The sequence below is a fragment of the Aethalodelphis obliquidens genome, unplaced genomic scaffold (genome assembly GCF_003676395.1).
Source record: "Aethalodelphis obliquidens isolate GAN/ISIS:26980383/991018 unplaced genomic scaffold, ASM367639v1 scaffold21, whole genome shotgun sequence".
In the NCBI taxonomy this organism is placed as follows: Eukaryota; Metazoa; Chordata; class Mammalia; order Artiodactyla; family Delphinidae; genus Aethalodelphis; species Aethalodelphis obliquidens.
The window spans coordinates 26,091,003-26,112,550 of record NW_020837965.1 but is presented as its reverse complement, the minus strand read 5'-3'; the positions used below and the strand labels follow the sequence as shown (position 1 = coordinate 26,112,550).

Genomic DNA, 21,548 nt, shown 5'->3' with positions numbered 1-21,548 from the left:
CAGAGCACGACAACCCCCTCAGAGGGAAACTCTGGTGCCCAGTCTCACTGGGAACCCAGCATGCAGCCTAGAGCCGGGGTGGCGCAGGCACCGTGCCAGGAGCAGGGGACAAGGAGGGCAGGGCCCTGCCGCCCAGAGCTGCCGCCTGGGGGAGGGACACAAGTAACTGTGGGTGTGCGTGCACGAGACGTGAAAACTGCCCAAGGGAAGCGCGTGACGAATGCGCCAGCCACACCCCGCGTGGGTGCAGGGAAGGCCTCCCTGAGGAGAGAGTGTCTAAGCCATAAGCTGAAGGATCGGCAGGAATTAACTATTTCTGAAATTCTCAGATTAAAAAGTGGCTCAGGGCTTCCCTGGTGGCGCAGTGGTTGAGAGTCCGCCTGCCGATGCAGGGGACATGGGTTCGTGCCCTGGTCCGGGAAGATCCCACATGCCGGAGAGCGGCTGGGCCCGTGAGCCATGGCCGCTGAGCCTGCGCATCAGGAGCCTGTGCTCCGCAACGGGAGAGGCCACAACAGTGGGAGGCCCACGTACCGCAAAAAAAAAAAAAAAAAAAAAAAACTGGCTCATACTGAACATCAACTCAATAGCTCATTCTATAGGTTTTAGAGGGGAAAAAAATCCCATATAATTCTACGGTATCTAACTTTTTGCTATACTTCTGCTTGATTTTAATGAGTGTGTATACATATGTATATATAATTAGTGTGTATACATTTATGTATATAGTAAGTGTATAACGTATACATAAACACAAGGATGTAAATATATATACAAATATAATAAAATACTATACTGATAAATATTAGTGCTTGATAAATATTAATTGAATGAGTGGGTTGCTGGCCAGAGCTTAGAAAATGTGTTTGTTAAAAAGATACTTTTTGGACTTCCCTGGTGGTGCAGTAGTTAAGAATCCACCTACCAACGCAGGGGACACGGGTTCGCGCCCTGGTCCAGGAAGATCCCACATGCCGCGGAGCAACTAAGCCTGTGAGCCACAACTACTGAAGCCCGCGCACCTAGAGCCCGTGCTCTGCAGCAAGATAAGCCACTGCTACGAGAAGCCCCCACACCACAACGAAGAGTAGCCCCCACTCGCCTCAACTAGAGAAAAGCCCGCGTGCAGCAATGAAGACCCAACGCAGCCAAAAATAAAAAATATTTAAAGAAATAAAAATAAAAAGAGATACATCTCAGGAATTCCCTGGTGGTCCAGTGGTTAGGACCCTGCGCTCTCATTGCCGAGGGCCCAGGTTCAATCCCTGGTTGGGGAACTAAGATCCCACAAGCTGTGAGGTGCGGGCAAAAAGCAAGAAGAAAAGATAAAAAAGATGCTTTTCTTCTCACACTTCTTTCCAAGCACCAAACTAAAACCTGAACAGTAATTCACTTACACACATTAAATTACATTTCAAAAATATCTTTATTAAAGGGGATAGAGGAGCTGTTTTTCCACAACTCATAACAGAAGCCTTGTCCTAAATTAATATTATAAACAGAATTTTTAGATGAGCAAATCTGAATGTAGAAAATGAATTTGCTCTCCAAGACCTGTAGCTGCAATTTGTAACAAGCCACACTACTCACGATGATGAATGACAAAACTGTCCAGCGTTATTAGACGCTCTGAAAACCCCAGGCAGAATAAAAAAGGGAGCAATGTTCTTGTGGGTTTGGACTTAAGGTTCCAAGCTAAGAAAGATTCCTATACTCTGGGCAACAAGACCCATGGCTGGCGTTGGAGGATGAAGGTCACCCCGGGAGGCTGGACAGGAGCCCAGAGGCCAGGGCTCAGACGCTCCCCTCTGGGGTGGGTTTCAGTGAAACAGAGGGCTGGCAGGGAGGGACTGAACGAAATAATTTCTTGAGGTTTTAACATTTCACAATCCATGTCTTCCATCATCGAGAGTATCAAGGAGGCGTGTCTTCACGGTGCGGCAAACCCAAGCCGCACCCTAACCCCTTCTCTGTGAGCTGTGCATTCAGGGACAAAAGTGGTCACTCAGAAGACAGAAGTCACCTCGTTACGCAGATGTCCTACGGTCCAGCACAAGCCGCAAGGGAAGCACGTGACAGGGGGGCTTCCTCCGATCTGAGGGTCTGAAGACCCTTGCAAAATAACCCCAATTAATGAACTTGCCTGTGAAATGCCATTTTGTAACATATGCAGGGCTGTGAGATTTTGTCATTTTTAACTGAATATCATTTTTTTGACAAGTCAAGATACTTTCTTTCTTCAATTGAAGTAATTTTTACTCTTCTAAGCCAAAGAACAATTGAAATGAGATTATACTGTTGAATTCACAGGCTTCCAACACCAGTGCCTGATGCACGTACCATAAATGAGCGGCTACTCCTCGTCCGGATGTGAACAGCGGTCAACAGTTCGAGAGTGTGTCGGCTTTTTCCCCTGGGGCTTTATCTCCTCTAAACTACCTGGGGAACTGAACACCTTGTTGTTTGCTAAGGCACTTGCTTCAGAGATCTGATTATTAGACTCTTAGGTAAGGCACCTAGGTTACATGATTCCTCATTAAAAAAACCCCAAAAAACCCACAGTGTTTCCCAAGATTTGAAAGCAGGAATGTTCTCCACCTGAAAGGTTACTTCTAAGGCTCCTGATGCAGCTCTCTTGAAAGGTAATTTAATCTCACATAAGTGGAATGATGCCTTGGGTCCTGGGCTCTTCATGCAGGGCCAAACCGTTCCAGATTTCCCCACATTCTACCACATGCCTCTAAGCAATGGGGTCCAGAAACTACTGGACCTACCCACTGGCTTTATTCCTCTGTCCTCTTGGCTCACCACCTCCCCCCCTCCCCAAACCCACGACAGCCCTATCACTTTTCAGGGGCTTCGGACGCTGCTGAGTTCCTGCTGTGTATGTACCGAGTCAGAGATCCAACGCTGAGGGAGGTGCGGGCTGCCCTGCTGAAGCTCTCCATGCCGGGGCAGCAGCCAGGGGCCGAGAACTAGCCGTCCTGACGGCCTCGAAGCCTGAGCAGGAGATGGGAGGCACGAGCCACGTCTGCGCCAGGACCACTGACCAGGCAGGTGGATCAGATGGATCCGTGTAGGCCAGAGGCGGGCAAACTTGGGTCCACCGTCTTGTAATTAGTTTTGCTGTAACACAGCCATGCTCACTGGTTTACGTATGTCCTACAACAGCAGAGACCCAGGACTGGCCCACAAAGACTAAAACATTTACTATCTGGCCCACTACAGAAAAAGTGTGCTGACCCCTGGTCTAGGCTGTCAGCAGCCCTTTCCTCTTTGGGCCATGCCTCGGCTTCCTTCCGCCCAGGAGGTCAGCTTTTGCGTGTGCACGCACGAAAGGGAACAGCGCACACCCACGGGAGGGCAGGCAGGAGCGCGAGTGTGTGTGGTGTGCGCAGTGGGGGAGGAGCGCGCAGGCACAGCACGCGTCTGAACCTGCCCCTGCCCAGCAAACACCCTGTGCTCCATCCTCCTCTGACAGGGACCCAGCCAGAGATGTCCTTCCCACTGTAGCAAAGTCTCTGTCCCTCAAACGCTTTCCTTACTTCCCCGCCATGAAAACCCAGATCAAGGCTCACCTCTTACCAAACACCCAGGGTGAACTCCCGTGCACATAACAGATGCTCCAAGAGCTGCAGCCAAACCCAATCCAACCCGCCAGGTTATCATCTTCACGCTTCCATTTGAGCTCATGTATCAGCAAACACGGGCCTGAGTGCCTACTGGGTCCTAGACACCCAGCACCACAGTTTAACGTAATGCATAGGAATCCTAATCTTTCATTTGTCCTTGTCTGTTGAATAAATTATATTAAGAGTCTGATTATCGTTTTGAGGTGATAAAAATTGTTCTGGATGAACAACTGGGAATATACTAAAAACTACTGAACTGTGCACTATAACAGGGTAGAGTTTATCTTATGCAAATTATCTCCAAAAAGCTGTTATTAAAATTTTTTTCTAAGGTTAATCATTTTTTCAAAAACAGTAATTTCTTAAGCTTTCTACACCCAGCATGTAATAAAATGTCACGTCTAATATTGATGAATGGAAACACTAAGGACTGCAGTAAGTAGGCTTCGTAATAAGTCACCCCAGCGTGGAGTGGCCTAACCCCCAGTCGCCACGTTCACAGGCTCTGCAGGCTGGGGCTCTGCTGGACCGGGCACAGCACGCCTCAGCTGGGAAGCGAGAAAAGTGGAACACCAGAGTCACCTGCCCGGCCACTCACTCGCCCCTCCCGGGAGGCTGCTGACTGGGGCCTCAGAATGGCTCCTTGCGGGCCTTGCCATGTGCTCCCCCTGCCCGAGCTAGCTGGGCTTCACAGCATGGCTTTCCCCACAGCAAGTGTCCCCAAAAGAGAAGCCAGGCAAAAACTGAACCTTTTTTTTAAGACCTAGCTTGGAAGTCACACAGCATCACTTCTGCCCTACTACTGGGTGAAGCAGGTCACACACCTGGCCCAGGTTCCTAGAGAAGGAACAGAGACCCACCTCCCGGCCAAAGTCCCACTGTGCGACAGTCCACAGGATAGGAGGTGTCACTGAGGCCATTTAGGAAAATACAGGCTGTAATACAAGCCCAATCTTCTTGAAGACTGGCAAATTAAAAACCCGGGTGAAGCGGCATCTGGCCTATCAAGTTATATTTCAAGCCCTGTGAGCTGAACCTCATTACTTGCAATAAACTGTGACTTGTAAGCTGCACCTAACACTGCTATGTTGTTCTGTCTTAGTAAATACAGTATCGTGACCTTGATTCGATAGGTGATGATTCAGGTTCACCCCTGGTGACTGCTGGGCACTTAGCTTCGCTGGAAAATACCGTAGGCAGGCGGAAGTGCAGCTGTGGAGGAAGAATTTATCTCGACACCCAGGCTGCGTGCTCCGGTGCACCCGCCACTAATCTCTCGGCACAGCACGCGGCCTGCCCTCCTCCACCCCCATCCCCAAAGTCTCCAGCACAGTGAGCAGAAGCTGCTCAATGACTGATGGAAGAAAGAAGGAAGGGAAGGTAGGAATGTTTTAAATGACAAATTAGAGGGTGCTAGTCCAGTTATCATGATAGGCCTCTTTTCTGTAAAAGGAAAGTGAAGAACGGTGAACTGAGAGCAAACCTCTTCTGTCACAGGAACGCGATCCTGAGGAGGACAGAGAGCCAGGTTTCTGATCCTAGATCTGGTTCTCACCGCTTTGGGACCTTAACCAAGTGGCATAGCTTCTCTGGGCCTCAGTTTCCTCATCTGTAAAATAAAGGGAGTGAATTAGATGAAGATTCCTAACTGAGGCCTGTAGGTGAGTCACTGCAACACACCCACTGACGTGAGAGGTCAACTCTCCTTCAAGTTGAAAGTTCAAACTGTATGATCTGAATGTTTGTTAACAACAGAAATGAGCTCTCTGCAAGGGTGAACTGTCCTCCCGAACCAGTGCGGCTAAGCTCAGGAAAGAGCCTCAGCAGCCGGCCTCGTCCCCAGGGCTGCCCCAGGCCTCAGCCCCCCAGGCAGCAGGCTGTCTGGGCGCCTTTTGCAAAATATTAGCCAACAGATACTTCAGTCCCACGCAGTCAAGATATCAATACAGTTTACATGCACAGGGTAACTGGTTTTCAAACAAACTATGCTACACATATTTCTAACACCAGCAAACGATCCTTTGGTAACGAAGAGAACAGGCCTCCGTTTATTATGTTCACAAGTTTGGCACTTTGAATGTGGGTCTTTCTAACTTGGGCCTCCCCCTCCAAAGCCAGCCATCCTGATATCCTGGAAGCAGAAGTAGGCGGGGCCCCCTCTCTGGAAGTCAGGCTCTCCTGGCGCCCTGGGGTGTGCTGCTGGAAAGAAGCTCTTCAAATGGAGAGAGCTCTGCCGGAACCTCACGAGCACACAGGGCTGCGACCATGCTTTGGGCATGTCGAGGACTGCCAGCCCCCAGGAGGCACGGACGTGCCAGTCCATTCTGTGCTGCCGCACACGGAGGGCTGGGATGCTGCACGCACACAGGCTAGTCCCCAACCTCAAGCAGAAAACCACCTCTCAGCCGCAGTCTGTTGCCAGGAACCAAGAGACCAAGGCAGATGTCACCAGAGGAAGAACTGGGCCGAAGTGACAACTCTGGTAAATGAAGAGAAAGGATGTGCTGCTCAAGGGAAGCTGAATTTATTTACCCTGATCATGAATGTAGGCTCTCAGCTGGAACATCTCACTCAAAATGCCAGAAGGTTCAGAACCCATTCATAAGCTTTTCAGAATGCATGCAGTCGCCATGGTAACCATGACATTATATTTCTAGGCGTTGCACATATAAATTACCACCCGTAATGCATTTAATACAGTTTGGGGCCACCAGCTCATAGCAAAATAAATCTGAGCTCTGACTCTCAGCCTGCCTCTTAGATAAACAAAGCAGAACAGCTGGAGGTAGCATCCAACTCACCCCGGGATAAGGACGGGGCTGCACACACTGAAGATGCTCATCTGAAGGCAGATAAGAACTAAGGAAATCAGACTTCATCAGCCACCACCATATGGTTGAGATTTTGTAAAACAAAATGTTCCACACCAGATTCATGAAACTGTCGTCGCTTAAGTTAAAGAAACAAACATACTACATCCATAGCTGTATCTCTGGAATTCGACCATGTTTAGCAAGTCAAAGAAAAAGCAGATCTCTTTAACGAACATCTTTAATTTATTTAGACGGCATTTGTCAACACAAATAAGGTAGTTGTTCAAATGTCCAGACTGTCTTCAATAAGAAATCAAAGTTTTATTTCTCAGGTTCAGGAGAGATCTACTCAGTCATAATTCTTTACCTTCATCAGGGACACTGATAAACATTTAAAATACACATCATTCATGGTTTTTAAAGTCCCTTACCTTCTCATAATCCACCATGAACACAGAGAAGAAAACAAATACCGTGCACAGCCTGCAAAGGCATCGTCAGCCTCACATCCCCAGGCAGCCCACTGCATCGGGAACTTAACGGAGCTGCTGCAGGACATGCCTGTGCTGGCACCGTGTCCACAAAGTTGCCTCTGTCCGTATCACTAAACGGCTAAGTCCAGGGGAGCACCACCTTCATTACCCCCTCCTTCAGACTGCAGGCCACAGGTAGCAGCTGTGAAGGGGAGCAAAAAACCTCCCCGCCGGTTGCTGCCATATTAACAGAGACTTTGGCAACCGCTGCATTGCAGTCTTTCTGCAAGCTACCAACCTCAGAAGCAAGAGCGCTGGAGAGAGACTCTCCAGCACAGAAAGCTGCCTTTTGAATGACAAAGATTTCGTAGAGATCTTTTAAAAAAATGCTGCAAAGACCTTGGGGGGAGCATTTCTAGATTTCCAACCTGTTTCCTAAAGGCTGACTAGTTTGTGGTTTTCACTGGAGGATTGCTTTGACAATGTACTGTGCCGTGTGAAAATGCGGAAATTAATGAAATGTGCGTGATGACACACCATCCTTAATGCTCAAGCAGTCCCAGTGAGAATCCTGCACACCTGCTGCCTACCACCAGCTTCAGAGCCCGACGGAGGAGCTCCGGGGAACCAGCCAGGACTTTCACTCCAGAAGGTGCGAGCGCAGCAAGCACTCCTGGTGCCTCAGTGGCAGCATGAACGCCCAGCTACCTTCACAGACGGCGCACTCGAAATATTAAACCACTGCCCGTACAACCAAACTCAGAAAAAGACACTTAAGATAGTGGCATGCTTACTAAGTGACCTTTCCTCTTCGTTGCTTGATTCCGTTTATTCAGTGAGCATTAATTAACCACGTGCTATCTGTGAAAGGACATGAGTAAGGCCGAGCTCGCTGCCCTGATGGGGAGGGGCTCTCCAGTGGGGTGACACACGGAGGACAAGTCATTCCAGGCTTGAGGACTGGGATGCAGGGGAGGGCAGCGCAGCCGGGGAGACGGAACTGGAGCCGGTGTGGGGTTCCAGGGCAAGGTTCTACGAGGAAGAACATCTAACAGGAGCTAAAGGATGTGCCCCCTGCTGAGAAACGGGGAGACATGGGGAGAACACCCTCAAAATGGTGCAGCGTTCCTCGGCACGTGCCAGTGAGTCCCCAGCGAAAGCGCGCACAGGCTCCGTCCAGAAGTCCGTCAGACCCTCACGGCCGCCCAGACAGACACCCGAGCACCTGGTCCCTGAAGCACACACTCGCCCTGGGCGCACGGCCACCAAGCGGACGTGGCAGATTCTGAACGGAACAGGGCGGCCCTGCACCAGGCCCCTCAGGACACAGCAGCGGTCCCCCCGTGGCTCTAGCCACCACCTCCCGGCGGGGTTACCGTGGAAGCTGCCGAGCCCGACGCTGACCAGGTAACGGACCGGGCGAGGGAACCAGCAAATCAAGGACCCTACTCCTGGCCACTCCCCCATCGAGCGGCAGGACCCGGCCTGGCCCATGGCTTCCCCACAAACAGCCCGCCCTCCTCTCGAGGGAGAACCCTGCTCTGCCTTCCCTCTGTCCCCCACTCCCCCCACTCCTCAGGCTCCGGAATCTTCTCCTCCAGGAAGTCCTCACCGGCTCCCTTCCCACCCCCAGCAGCCAGGACCTTCCCGCTGGGCTCCCATCGCCCGAGTGGCGACCACACTGTAAGGAAGGGACACTGTGGATCTGCAGCGCCCAGCACGTCACCGGCGTGGCCGGCGTCCGTGCAGGGGCCCCACGAGGCGGCCCCCTGCTCCACGCCGTGAGGCGCTCCCGCGTCCCCTCCTCCTGAGGCGCAGAGGATCTCAGCTACAGGCCAGGTGGGAGGCCCAGGAGTCACACCACCCCGCTGGGCTCCACAGGCCACAGCCTCACCACAGGCACCCCCTGGAGAGCAGGGCGCCTCCCTGGGGCTTCACTCGGGGGAGCAGGAGGGAGCACATTTATGGACCTGCTGCAGCCCTCCCACCCCATCTCTCCCCGGAGAGGCGCGATGTGAATAAATGAATATCGCAGACCAAACCAGAGGCACCTCACGCGGGCATTCCTGACTGGCACGAGGTGGATGATCAGAAGGGAAGGCAGGAAGAGACAGCGCGAGGACATTCCTCGTTGCTTTACAGAGACCCACTAGAGTGGTTTAACGGACGCAGAGGAACTTCCATGAAACGCCTCCCGGCACATTTAGGCGCTGGCCAGGCACTCCCCCCAGATGCCGCCTTTCAAATCGCGGCTCAAGGCGGCTCTCTGCGGCCGCTGTCAAACCACTCCTCAGCTCCTCGGAAACCTGAGCCTGGGTCGCCAGAACGCGGGGCTCCGGCCCGAGCGGGCTCTCCCAGGAGGGTCTGGGGGAGCTGGCAGGGGTCTGATCTCAAGACTCTGTGCTTCCCGGACAAGCAATCCTCGAGGTACGGGAGGGGCGACAGCGGCCCGGGGCTGAGACCCCAGGCCCAGCGCTGAGAGCTGCGCGGGGTGGGGTTTCGAGGGCCAGCGGCGGCGGGCTGGGGCGGGGGGGCGGCCGCTACGAGGCCACACGGCACCCGCCTCCCAGGTCCGCCATCTGAAAGCCAAGGGCAGCGAGCCAGGCCCAGCAGCGCACAGAGCCAGGCCCCGCCTGCCGGCCCGGCAGCGGCTTCCTACCGTCTCCACCGCACGCTGAGGCGGCCGGACTCAAAGACGAGAAGGAATTTTTCAGGTGCACCGCCGGGGCGCTCAAGCAAGGCCGCCCGGCGGTGGGCTCTGGACTTCGCACAGCCCTCCTGGTGGGGCAGGGCCCGCGCTCGCACACCCTGCTCCCTCCGACGCCGGCTCCCAACCGGCCGCTCTCTTTCCGAACCTGCAATCTCTTGTCTGTAGGAAAGGAGTAACACTCATCCTACAAACCTCACAGAGTTGAACTGATTAACTGCTTTTTCTTTTTTTTGCGGTACACGGGCCTCTCACTGTTGTGGCCGCTCCCGCTGCGGAGCGCAGCCTCCGGGGCCATGGCTCACGGGCCCAGCCGCTCCGCGGCATGTGGGATCTTCCCGGACCAGGGCATGAACCCGTGTCCCCTGCATCGGCAGGCGGACTCTCACCCACTGCGCCACCAGGGAACCTCTGATTAACTGCTTTAATGCATGCGTAAGGTTCCTGGAAGCATAAGCTTCTCAAAATGTAAGGCACAACTGTCACAAGATAAAGCCAGTATCCACAAAGCACTCAATAATTATTTTTCCAAGCTTAACTCTGTTTAAATACATGATGAGAGACCTGAAGGGCTCTCCCCATTAATTGGAATGACCACGGCACAACCTGCTCCTTTATTAAAGAGCAGTAATGAAATTCATAACTAACTCAGGCAATTAGCTAATATTGCTAATGTACGTTTACATGAATTTGATACAAATTATGGAAACATCCCTATAGGTCTCATTTGGATACTTAACAAAATGCTCAAGAGTATCACTACTATCTTACGGTGTTTACTACTTCAAAAATAGACACAACCCAGTTACCAAAATTACCGTAAAAAAAGCCAAAGGAGTGAGTGTATACTGCCTGAAGGGAAAATACACAGACAGACAAATCACTCCGTCACTCCCTGTGCTGCTGGGGCCGAAGAACAAAGGGTGTCCCCAAGAAGAAGCAGGGAGAAGAATACAAGAAAAATATCAATATAAAATACAGACAAGAGTTAGCTGGCCTGGATGCAGAACAGGCTTAATTCGCTGCAAGAAAATCTAACGGGACACTTATTTGATAAGACCCTGTGATGGGATCTGATCTTAGGAAAGAAGGATATTGCATATTCTGGCTGCTTCTCCAGGCCACAGGGCCCAGGGGCTTCCAACATGAAACAGGAGCGACCAGGTCACCAATAAAGGCCCAGTTACAAGAAGTAAATCCTCTCTACAAATTTAAATGGGAACCTGAACAGTAAGTCAAAGCTGGTGCAAACCCCTCTAGGTCTACACCCAAGAGAAACGAAAACATCTGTCCCACAAAACACCTGTACATGCATGTTCCGAGCTGGACTATTCATAACAGCCCAAAAGGGGAAACAACGCAAATGTCTATCAATGGACTTAACGAATACATAAAACATGGTGCATCCACACAAAGGAATACTCTTCAGCCACAAAAGGGAACAGCCTGCTGACACGTGCTACAACACGGATGAAGCTCGAGAGCATGATGCTAGGTGAGAGAGCCAGACACAAAAGACCACATACCGCATGATCCAATTCACAGGAAATGTCCCAAATGGTTGCACAGTACTCTGTGAATATACTAAACGTCACTGAACTGGACGCTTAGAAGAGGTGAACTCTATGGTATGCGACTACCTCAATAAAGGTATCTTTTAAAAAGAAGACACAGTCAAGCAAAAGGCCAAACATCTGATAGTTAATTAACATCACTTAATGAGATGCAGCTCACCATCTCAATTAAAGAAATAAAAAAGGGAACGCGTTATAACAAGTCTTCATTTTGCCCCCCCAAAATGCATTATTTTGGGGGTGCCCCTTCCAAATAATTGTAAATAAGCTTCTCATTGTTCAAAACAACTCATAAACATTTCTGGTAACTCTTTCTCTCCCCCAAATCTCACAGTTCACCCATTCTGTACCAAAAAAATTGATTTTAGATTTAATGTAAAATATAAATTACACCTATATACAAACATAGCACTTTTAAACACAAGGGTGGATGACCACTAGGGAAACTACCAACCCCACCACCATCGTCGAAAAGGACTCATTAGTTCTTTCTACTATGAAATAAATATGAGCACTTGGGTTTTTAAGACCCAGAAATATTTACAAGACTTGAAGTCAATACAGTCAAAGAAAACACACACAGTGGCAGTGACTGAACATAAAACTCATAAAAACAAAAACAAGCCTATGTACGAAATAACAGATTTACAGAAAGACTACATCCTCTACACCCAGCAAAAGAGCTCCCAACTCACTCCCGTTGCTGTGTGTCCATCTCAAAGTTTTCAACAACCCAACCAACAGAAGGCAACATAGCCACCTAAGCACAGTTCTGTAATTGGCTAAAACCGTCATTACAATAACGTGTGTTTCTATTTTCCGCAGGAAGAGAATCATGTCTACTCACAGTTCACAATGAGTCAATCAGTGTGTAAAATATTTTACATAATGGGAAAATTTATTGTGACCCAAAAGTTCAGTGTGTTCTCATTAAGTTACCAGAAATTACAGATGTGAAGATACTTCTGTTAGCTTAACCAAAATCAAGAAAAGAAACTTCTTTAGGTATGCACACATTTTCGGTTTGGTAGATCTAATTCTTTTTATGCTACTGTATTTCAAACTACTCAGGTTGGTAAATCTGTAGTTTAAATACCGAATAAAGAAAATGTGCATGTTGACAACATAGGTAATTTTAAACTGGTTTTGACACTGCGTCTCTTGCTACCTAAAGAGCTAAGCAATGTCAAAACCTGGCAGAGATGGCTTCGGTTTTTGCAAACACCCCTATGGTGAAATGGTTTTTCCAGAATTATGATACCATCTAATGTGCTAATTAATGGAGCCTTCCCATTGTGCCTCACTGTGAATAAAAACGTCTGTGGAAAATCTTACATGCAGTGTTGCATCCATTTAACATTTTCTCATATGTTACATTCAGTGGGGTTTTTTTTTTGTTTTGTTTTGTTTTTTTAACAACCCCAGGAGGAAAAAACACTTAAGTAATTAAAACACACACAACTTTTCTATTATGACCTTTTAAAAACCCTTAGTCTCCTATGATACCCTAAAGGCTACACTGGGAAACTGATATGTTTATATATGAAATACAGATGCAAACATTTTAAACTACATAATCTATTGATACACACACTCTAAGAAATCAAATATTTCCAATTCTATAAACGTAACACATCTGTAGCAAAGATAATACCACAGGATACTTTTTATGTTATACATTGGTCCCCCCAAAAGGGTAACTATAAAACACGAGGAGTCTCTTTTTTTTTTCGGTATGCGGGCCTCTCACTGTTGTGGCCTCTCCCGTTGCGGAGCACAGGCTCCGGACACACAGGCTAAGCGGGCATGGCTCAACGGGCCCAGCCGCTCCGCGGCATGTGGGATCTTCCCAGACCGGGGCACGAACCCGCGTCCCCTGCATCGGCAGGTGGACTCTCAACCACTGCGCCACCAGGGAAGCCCGAGGAGTCTCTTTTAAACCCTGTTAAATAAATTATTTGCAAATATTAACCACAAAACTCTGGGTGATGCCATCATTAATCACTCATAAAACCCCAGAATGTGTCTTGAAGGAAATTTTTACAATACAAACGCTATTCTTAACTATCTTAAAATATATCGCAAAAGACCATTCTCACAAGTCTTTTTGAAAACTATAATATCTCATAACATCTGAAAGACTGAAAGTGTGTTTCTGATTCAGTGTCATGGCTCATTAGATCTGAAGTCCAGTACCTTGGACAAAACTAATTCTAAATCTTTTGGAAGAATCATCTTTAATGTATATGTTCAGATAAGAGTTAATACAATCTACGTAATTTATCAAAGACCACATAAAAACTTCAGATACAAAGTGACACCTGCTTCAGGTACAAACGATTTCACCCTGTATCCTTTTCAAATGCCTGAAATCCACATGTCTAGACATATTTCAGTATTGGCTCTTTGGTTTCTAATTTAAAAAGGCAAGCTTTCCTGCAGCCTGGCAATTAAACAGTTTTTCAAAATGCAAAAGCACCATCTCAGAAAGCAGGTAAAGCTTTTTAAATTAAAGATTTCTATTTACGTCAAAAGCTCACCCTAAAAACATCAAAATAAAACTATACTCACATTTTAAAAGTCAGAAAACATATATTAAATCCACCCAATGTTGAAAACTTTTGGCTCAAGAGGGCAGAGTGTGAGCGTGCAGACAGGCCACCCCAGAGCTGAGGGCCTCAAAGTTCTCCACCCAGCCGTGAGGCTTGATTCGCAACCGTGGAGGGGAAAGAGGTACACAGGGTCTGGAACGGAAGACCACGTGCCGTGCAGCACCTCGTCCGAGCCTCCCTCTTCCGCCCTGAACCTGTGGCCAGGCGGCCAGGCTCGAGGGAAGGGACCCAGGATGATGCAGGACAGCCACCACCTACACGCCCCGCACCACGGCATGGTGCCCCGCAGCCAGCGCCTCGGGGGAGCACACTTCTCGAAAGCAAGGGCAGGGGATGACAGCAAAGCCAGTGACCGCCAACGCTGCCCTCCCCATGTGTGCTCCGCACAGCACCCCAAGGGAGCACAGGCACTGTGTTTTCCTCTTTCCCAGCCCACTTGGCACAAATGCCTGAAAAACAGACATGCACCCAAACAGGTCCACGGTCCCTTATCTGTGATTCCGAAATCCCAAAAGCTCTGAAAACATGTTCATAACACGCCCTGGCGCAGTGTGGGGCTCCCACAGCCTCTGTCCCACTGGCCGCGAATGGTCACACACCTGCTGCAAAGATCTTAGTGTCTGATTACACGGTGCTGCCTAGGATGTTCCACGATGTGTGTGTGGTCTATTCACACATTCCATTCTAAAATCTCCAAAATTCCAAACTCCAAAACACCCCAGCCCCCAAGAGTAGCAAAGGATTGTTAAATGACAACAGGACAAGCCCTGGCGGACACAGGGACACATGAGCCCCCTCGAATGGCCAGGAGACAACAGCAATCTGGATTAAAAGTCTAGATTTACATACACGTTTGTTTGTTTTGCAAACTTTCTGGGCATGAGTGTGCCAGGCCCCTCAGCAGAGGCTGGATATATATAGCAGGCTGAAAACAGGCTGCAGTCCCTGCCTTCATGGAACTCGGGGAGTACTGAGCAAATGCTCCCCGTCGCACGTGGCAAACACTGCCGCGGTCAGAAGGTGCCCATGCAGACCCTCCAGCGGAGCCATGCGGAGGGCGGTCAGGCAAGGCCTCTCCTCCAGTGCCCGCAGGAAGCCAGCCTCGGGAATGGGAGCGCTGCTCTGGAATTCAAGACAGGGCGAGGGAAGGAGCAGGCTCCACACGGCTGTCCAGGCGGTCGTGGGAGAACTGGGAAGCAAGGGGCATGTGACCTAGTCATGCAAATAACCTCCAGGTACAAACCAAGCTGGCTCTAAGCCTCGGCCATCTCATCTGTCAACAGAGAGGGACCAGAACGCTGACGTTCCACACGCTCCCAACCCCATGAAGCGAATCCGACTGTTCGCAGCACTTTCTACTAAGGAGGCTGAAGGACCTAAATGGGGCAGGGGGACTTAATTATACTAAAACTGTATAGAAAGGAAAGAAAGCAGGCAATGCGATAACTAGGAAAGAAGATGAAGAACTTTTCATCAGTGCTGATTAAGTCCCGTAAAAGGCTGGCTAACAGCACTACACTCCCGCAAACCACTCTGCCAGAGTGAAAAGATGCACAGCACAGCTGTTCATCACTTTGTGAAAACAGGAAAAGGTTCACTCAAATGTCCTTGGAAGGTGTGGCACTTCAGGGGCCCTGCCTTCCTCCACACCCTTACCTGGGAAAGGGGTGGAATCGAGGGCCGCATTCCACCTACAGACACCCCGTGGCTTCCCGCGTGGCCTTCCCCGCCCAGAATGCAGCGCTTGCCGAGCAACTATTAAGATGCACCAACAGAGGGATATTTGGAGCAGCTGCAAAAGCTCTACTAAAGATAACAAAGTGTGTAAGTGAATCCCAAACTCTTTAAGGTTAAATACTCACTTGGGTGAGATTTAACAGCGTAACAATAGAATACAATAATGAATACAAAATACACCCAAAGGCACTGGGAGAGAGAACCCCGAGGGTAAGCATTCTGAGGCAACTTAACTTCTGTGAAGTCTCAGGTTTCACATTAAAAATTCATACAAATTTTACATTTAACCCCACAACATCCTACAACACCCCTTCCCTCCTTGTCACTCTTAGCTTTTGGAAACAGAGGCAATCTTTTCTCATCCTCCCATGTCCAAGTGAAAGGCCTGCCGGTCTCCTTTGCCTTCTCTCCTGATCCTGTGGGCAAGGCCTCACCCTCCACCCTGGCCCTGGACCAAAGCCCCTGCCACCTCAGCCTCTCTCCAGGGCCACTCCCACCAGTGCCCGAGGAAGAGGCAGTCTATCCCAGCTCCCCACCCCTATCTTTCTGTTCACCTAGAGCAAACTCTTTCTAGGAGTTGTCAACACACACATCCCATCCTCCCTTAACTCGTACCCGCCACGCTACAGCAGCTTCCCAACACCAGGCTTGCCGAAGTCCTCAAAGACCTCCAGGTTCCCAAATCCAATGGTCAACTCTCACTCGACCTGCTTGATGTCCAAGTAGCTTTGCCTGACTCCAAAAATGTCTCTCCAGCCCCACCTCCCCCGTGATTTCCAGGCGGGTACATCTCATTAACAACTCAACATCTCCACGTGAGTACCCGAAAGGCACTTCTGAACTCCTGGTGCCCCCTGCCCTCTGATCCACCTCTAGCAATCCCTGGCTCCATAAATGGCACCATACAATTGCTTAGGTCATAAAAGCCTCCCCTTCCTCACATGCCCCACACCCAGTCATCAGCAAAGACTGTCAGCTCCATCTTCAAAACATATCCCCAATCCAACCACACTTCTCACCAAGCTCCAGCCACAGTGGCCTCCTTGCTGTTTCTAAAACACACATACTCCCACTTCAAGGTGTCTGAACTTCCCGACCCCTCTACCTAAAAACCTTCTTCTCACAGATCTTTGCATGGCTCCCTTCCTTCCTTCTGTTTCAGCCCCTGCGTCAATGTTGCCTGCTCAGAAAGGCCTTCCCTGACCACGCTGCTACACGCCAGCCCATAAGCCTGCTTCTGTGTCCTCCTCACATCGCTCTTTGGCATCCACTGATACAGTTCACGGTTTGTTGACGATCCCTCTCCCCCATTAGAATATAAACTTCGAGAGGGCTAGAATCTGGACTCATTCATCACTGTTTCCCCAACTCTTGGGTCAGAACCCAACTTAAAGCAGGGGGCTCAATCAATATCTGTTGAATCTGTTTGCAGCCTTACTGTGAAAGATTTTTCCGTTAATATGAAACATTCACTGACTTACTCAGCGCCGTAACACAAGGGTTTGCATATACCCTTGACTCAGAAAGACAGCAAACACATTCTCAAGTCCTCCTTATGAACCCTGTCCTGGCAGCATCACAGGCGGGCAGGAAGACCCAGCTACGAGGTTACCCCTCACGACGCTGTAAATGGAGAAAACTGGAAACAACCCAAGTGTCCAACAACAGAGAACTGAATCAAGAAACTCTGACACAATCATACAACCACCAAATAATCAACCAAATTGGATGCCATTCTACTAAAAAGTACTTCCAACATAAATATGAGAATCAAATAATTTTAAATCTAGTAGCCAACTTAAAAAGGTAAAAAGAAACAGGTAAACTTATGTAATGTATATTATTTAATCCAATATAAAATTTTATAACTTCAATATGTAATCAATATAAAAAATTATTAATGAGATATTTTGTGTTCTTTTTTTCCACACTAACTCTTGGAAATCTGTTGTCAGTTTATACCTACAGCACACCTCAATCTGGACTGGCCACATTTCATGTGCTCACTAGCCACACGTGACTCAGGGCTACTGTGTTATAGTACAATCGTAGACTAAGAAAAAAGAAAATGTTCATGACATAATAAGTGAAACAAAGAAAGTTATACGTTGCAGAAATTGATCCTAAAATGCATAAGGGAATGCAAGGGACTCAGAACAGACAAAACAATCTTGAAAAAGAGCAAATGTGGAGGATTCATGATACCCAATTTTAACAGACATATAGATCAAGAGCATAGAATTTAGAGTCCAGAAATAAGCCCTTACATTTGTGGTCAATTCATCTTTTAAATCCTTTTAAAAATTATTTATTTATTTATTTTTAATCTTTATTTTTTCGGGGGGCTGCGCTGCGTTGCATGTGGGATCCTAGTTCCCTGACCAGGGATCGAACCTGTGCCCCCTGAAGTGGAAGCACCGAGTTTTAACCAATGGACTGCCAGGGAAGTCCCCTGTGGTCAATCAATTTTTGACAAGGGTACTGAGACTGTTCGATGGGGGAAAGAATAGTCTTTTCAACTCATAGGCAATTGGATATCCACATGCAAAAGAATGAAACTAGACCCCTACCTCACACCATACACAAAAACTAACTCAAAATGGATTCTAGGCTAAAGGTAAGAGCTAAAACTATATAACTCTTAGAAGAAAACAGGAATAAATCTTCCTCATCTTGGATTAGGCAATGGTTTCTTAGATATAACACCAAAGGCACAAGCAACCAAAGAAAAAATAGATAAACTGGATGTCATCAAAATTAAAGGACACCATCAAGAAAGTGAGAAGACACCTCACAGCATGGAGAAAATAGTTATAAGTCATATATCTGATAAAAGAATTGTACCCAGAATATGTAAAGAACTCTTACACTCAATAACAAAAAGACAACCCAACTTTAAAAATGGGCAAAGAATAAACATTTTTCCAAGGTAGATAACTAAATGGTCAATAAGCACACAAAAGGATGTTTAACATAATTAGTCACCAGGGAAATGCAAACCAAAACCACAATGAGATACCATTTCACACCCACTAGGATGTCTAAAATAAAAGAGATGAACAATAACAGTGTTTAGTGAAGATGTGGAGAAACTAGAACTTTCATACACTGCTGATGGTAATGGAAAATGTCCCAGCTGCTTTGAAAAACCGTCTTGCAGTCTTTCAAAATGTTACACATAGAGTGACCACATGATCCAGCTTTGTTTACAACAGATACAAAAACTTAGGTTCTCACAAAAACTTGACAGGATTGTTCACAGCAGCGTTATTTATAATATCCAAAAAGGGGAAACAACCCAATGTCCATCAACTGATGAATGTATAAACAAAATGTGGTCTATCCATACAATGGAATATTATGTGCCTATAAACATGAACTACTGTTATGTGCTGCAACATGGATGAACCTTGAAAACATGCTCCACGAACGAAATCAGACGCAAAGAACACATATTGTATGATCTCGTTTGGATGAAATTTCCAGAAATGGCAAATTAGTAGAGGCAGAAAATAGATTAATGACTGCCTAGGGTTGAGGGTGGGGGAGAATGAGAAGTGACAGCAAACGGGTACAAGGTTTCTTTTGGGGATGATGAAAGTGTTCTAAAATTAGAAAGTGGTGATCATTGCAAATTACTGAATATACTAAAAATGACAGAATTGTACACTTTAAAATGGTGAATGTTATACGTGAATTACATCTCAATAAAGTTATTATTATTATTATTTTGCGGTACGCAGGCCTCTCACTGTTGTGGCCTCTCCCGTTGCGGAGCACAGGCTCCGGACGCGCAGGCTCAGCGGCCATGGCTCACGGGCCCAGCCGCTCCGCGGCATGTAGGATCTTCCCGGACCGGGGCACGAACCCGCGTCCCCTGCATCGGCAGGCGGACTCTCAACCACTGCACCACCAGGGAAGCCCTAAAGTTGTTATTTTTAAAAGCATATTATAAAATGGTGTTATATAGAATAATTCTATCTTTATAAAAAGAAAATATATGTGTGCCACAAAGACGGCTTAGAAAAGCATACATGGTAGTGATCTGAGCGGGCAGAATGAGATTTACATTGTTCATCTTTTGGTTTTAATACATGATTTTCCTAGAACTGAATGGGCATTGCTTTTTGAATAAAAAGGGGTGTTTTTTAATTTTAAAAGAGTGTTTTTAAAAGCTAAGAATTATTTAACTATATTCCTATTTCTGTAAAAATGCGTTAAGATTATGCCCCCAAAGGAGGCATGAATGATACATACCAAAATATTAACAGTGGTGAGGCAATGGAAAATATCTACATTTTCTAAATATTCTACCATGACTACAATGGCTTTTTTCTTAAAACAAAGACACACACGCACGCGCACACCTCTTTCAGGACGCCAGAACTCCAGTATGGGGGCAGTGTGGCTCTCGGGAAGCTCAGCAAGAGAGAGAGGGTGTAAGCGGATGGTGGTCGCGTGGATGAACCCCTTCTGAAGCAAAGTCCACAGGGACCCGTGTATTTGTTGCTGACTCCAAGGGGGCCAATTTCCCAGGCAAGGTGTCCTGGGGAAGGGCAGACTGAGTCACACGGCCCCACTAAGGGTGGTGGCTGCACCCCAAGACCACGGTAGATCTCAGGGGCACGGTGTGGAGGGAGGCTCTGGGTAGACAAGCCCAGGTGGGGGTGGAGCCTTGACCTCCCAGGACTGGTCAGGACTCCTCAGGGATAACCCTGGTGCAAACAAGACCTTTCTGAAGGGCTTGGTTCGGAAAAGCAACTGCTATCTGGCTAGAGCAGCATATTCTTTACAATGTTAGCCCACCTGAGCAACTCTGGACAAAGCCAAGAATCCAATCAAGAGGTCAGAAGGAAGGCCTTCATCAACTTCTCACTCTGAGACCAGGGTTCCGACTTCCGCAAAAAACAGTCCACATGCCAATGGTTCCCTGTTGGTGAGGGCTCAGAATCGATCAAGAGCACCCCTCCCTTGCTCAGAAGAGAACCAACAGAGAGCAAGCATGAAGGACGCACCAGGGAGAACCACAGAAACACAGCAATTCTAATAAGAACCTGCTGTAAAAAAAAAAGAAAAAAAGAAACACGGCAATTCAGCATCCCCCTTAACGATCAGGCCACACTGCACTCTACTGCAGGTAACGAAGTACAAGGTACAGGACGTGATTCTCACAAAATTATCTACGTGCACACGTACTGAACAGGGAGTCAAAGACTGTACTCCTATATGTTTATAGTGGGGGATAATGAGAAAATTTATTTTCTTTATTTTTATCTTCACGCATTTTCTCTGGGTACACACACTTACAAAGTTAGGATACCTCTACCCAGCTTTCCCCTGGGAGACCCCCTTCTGGAAACAGATAACTGTAAAGGTTCTGCCTTCAGAGAAGGTCCATCATTGGGAATCCAGACGTCCACCCTCATCAGGGCACCTTGTCTACTTTTTACCTCTCAGAGAATACAACCACACCTGGGCAGGCTGACAGAGCACAGAAAATTGAAATCCTCCATGCAGAAGTTTAACAGTGGAAATACACATCAACTTCAGCAAGAATTTTTCCACCTTTCTAGAGATTCTTTCAAGTTCCTCAATTTACGTGATCACTGAGACTTCACCAAGGTCTGCTGCTGATCAGGAAATGTCAACAAGTATGAAAAGCACATCAACCAATCTTCAGCCTTAAACCAGGAATTCTGGACCCAAGTGCACATCAACTGCCACAGAGTCAGTGGCCTATTAAGCGATACAATCACCTCTAAAGAACTATTTTGCAGTTTAGGAGAGCATGACTCAGGGAAAAAAGGACTATTATTTCAAGTTCTCACAATTAACTCTAATTGCAACACTGACGTTCTCTGACTCAAAAGCTTCTGAGGGCTCACGACACACTTCAGAGTTGAGTTCAAGCTTGCTGGTATTTAAGATAAGCCATGCCCTTTGCCCCCGCCCCTCCTTGCCCAGGTCCCAAGACGTTCTTCGCCCACCCTAAGCTCCAAC

At 47.9% G+C, this 21,548-nt stretch overlaps 1 protein-coding gene across 12 annotated transcripts in view; it reads right to left on the bottom strand.

Moving 5' to 3' along the window:
* Positions 1-21,548, bottom strand: part of TRAF3 (TNF receptor associated factor 3) — a 116,598-nt gene that overhangs the window by 69,383 nt on the left and 25,667 nt on the right. The window contains exon 2 of one of the 12 annotated variants that reach the window (XM_027120634.1): positions 5,116-5,241. The exons of the other annotated variants lie outside the window; for them this stretch is intronic. The gene's annotated coding sequence lies outside the window, so the exon portion shown is untranslated. The remainder of the gene's footprint in view (positions 1-5,115; positions 5,242-21,548) is intronic. 12 annotated transcript variants of the gene reach the window in all.